The 2,547-nt window shown below is 41.0% G+C and overlaps 1 pseudogene; it reads right to left on the reverse strand.

Annotated features, from left to right (window-relative positions):
* Positions 1-1,570: 1,570 nt before the first annotated feature.
* Positions 1,571-2,547, reverse strand: LOC139885068 (uncharacterized; annotated as a pseudogene).

Raw genomic sequence — 2,547 nt, forward strand, 5'->3', positions numbered from 1 at the left:
ATGGAAATAATATAGTTGGAGGAGCCAAGTAAGGGAAGTTGGATAGTTCAGGGAGGAGCAGTGTTAGTTCGGCTGTTCGGGGGGCAAGATTATTAAGAAGATTACAAAATAAAAGTACGTGATCAATTAATATGACACATCTTCTACACCCGAGCTTTCAAGTATATGTGACGTCACGGTGATGCAAATGGCAGTTCTGCCGTGCTTAAAGTTATTTTGGCTGTTCTCCTCCGGTGGCGGCGGCGATTACCAGCTCAAAGCAGAGTTACTCGTTTTCAGGTAATTTCAAAGTTTCTGATGATGAGTCACTCTAAGTGATCATATCTCTGTAAATTAAGCTGACGACTTTGAGTGATCATATCTCTGTAAATTGCAAGAAAACAAGAGAAGAGGGAGATTTAATGTAACAGATCCCAGAAAAATTGGGAGAAAGCTTTTTTATTAAAGCTCTGAATTTGGAGAAAAATTATTTCTTAGTTGAACAATCTGCTGTTTGTTGATGGGGGTTTGTAAAATTACTAAATTGAAAAGCAATTTGCAGTCTTTAAGTAGCTGTAAAATTAATCGAGTGATCACACAAACCAAAGGGAAATAAATGAATACAGTAAAAAAGTAATTGGAGATTTAATCATTACAGGTGAAAATGGAGTGAAAAGTTCATTGTGGTGAGGAATTAGCAGATCCGAGCAATATATATATATATATATATACCCAATATGACAATTGGATGCTATTGTTGTTTTGAAGCTTATACACAATTCTGCTGCTTAATTATTGCTAGACCTTATAATGTTTTTCTGCTTAGATGACCATGTTTTAGCCTATTCAGTATTATTCTTGGCAAATTTTGCCTTGAAGAAGTCCGAATTGTGCACGTTTACGGTTTACAGTTTCTTGACTATTGTAGTATTTCTTTATAATCGCAGGTGAAGTGTGAGGAAGGTCGTAAACTAGAACCTTTTAAGCCGATGTTTAGTATTTCTCGAAGAGACACGAACCTATTCTTAACATTTGGGATATTGTTAGGGACGTCGGCATTTCTATTAACGGAACCAGCTGATGCTCGAGCTGGGAGACTCGAGAACAAGAAAAAGGTTATGGACAGACTAAGAGAAAGAGCTCAAGAATCGAAACAAAAGACTTCCCCGTTGTCCTCCACAATGGTTAACTACAGACTGGAATCACTTCTTCCATAGAGAAAGGAAAAGAATATTGTTACTTACTGGTCATTTCATTTTCATAAGAATTGTAATTTATTTAAATTCTTATTAAGCTCGAGTAATCATGTTCGTCAATAATTAATGATTTGACATCTACTCTTTCGTGAGATTAGGGTTTGATTTTTGGAGCAAGCATTTGATATTTATGAGTAGATCGTATTGTGAATAAAAAAAAATGCTTGATTCTGTTCGAAATATGCCTATATATATATATTATTGTGAAACATTCTACACATTGTTTATTTTTTATTTGATTGATCTGAAAACAAGAAACAAACCGAACCAACTTCATAAAAACAAAATAGAACCGAGTCGATCGGAACCGAACCTAAATATTTTCGTTTCGATTTTCACACAGCTTGTTCAATCCTGAACCAGTCTCTGCTACTTGTATTTCCCATTATACCCTCAATCACATAACCATATAACACATAAGCGCTCTCCTCCCTTCCCCTCACAGCAACACCGGTGGCGAACCCCTCTACATCAAGGGCAATTTTGTCAAATACATCTGCCTCTCTCCAACTGCCATCACGTGACTTTAAAAACCACAAGTATTGGTGCGACACAACCAAAACACGCCGTCTTTCCTGACGACTACATCGTCCGCCAGAATTAGATCCTCTGTCAACGAAATCAACCGTGCAGATCCATCCTCTGCGTTGACTTTAAACATCTTGCCCGTATTGGATTGCACCACTAGTAAATTCCCGTTGCTGACGTAAGCAATACCATTTAGGCCGCTGTCGCTGCCAATCGAGTGTTCGTCAACCGCCACAGGATACTTCTTGAAAAGCGTGGACCTCGAGAACACGGTGGCACGGCCGTCGGAGGTGACCTTCCAGATGTAGTTTCCGCCAGAGTTGGTGACGAAAGCATTACCTTTGAAATCAACCGCCACGTCATTGGGCACCGGAGCGGCGTCGTCGTCGTCTTCGACCGGGAGGATGGAGAGAAAGACACGGCGGCGAGTGTTGAGGTCGTAGGCGGCGAGGGCATTGAAGGGAGGTAAGGGCTGAAGTGAGTGTAAGACGGCTAGTAGACGGTTGTGGACGGAGTCGATCGTGAGACCGCCGAATGAGGCGTTTGGAGGGAGGGAAGTGTCTGAGATTAACGTCTCCACGACGGCGGCGTCCGAGACCGAATGGATTGTACGGTTGTGGAGAGAGCCAACGAAGAATCGGTCTGTTGATGAGTGCCACGTCATGGCCTCTGGATACAAACCTGGGGATCGAAAGTTGATGATATGGCCGGTTTTTGCGAGTGTTGAGATAGAGAAAAGATTAAAAACTAGGACAAAAAATCTGGCAATGAACTTTGCATACAT

Source organism: Rutidosis leptorrhynchoides, unplaced genomic scaffold, assembly GCF_046630445.1.
Source record: "Rutidosis leptorrhynchoides isolate AG116_Rl617_1_P2 unplaced genomic scaffold, CSIRO_AGI_Rlap_v1 contig75, whole genome shotgun sequence".
Lineage (NCBI taxonomy): Eukaryota > Viridiplantae > Streptophyta > Magnoliopsida > Asterales > Asteraceae > Rutidosis > Rutidosis leptorrhynchoides.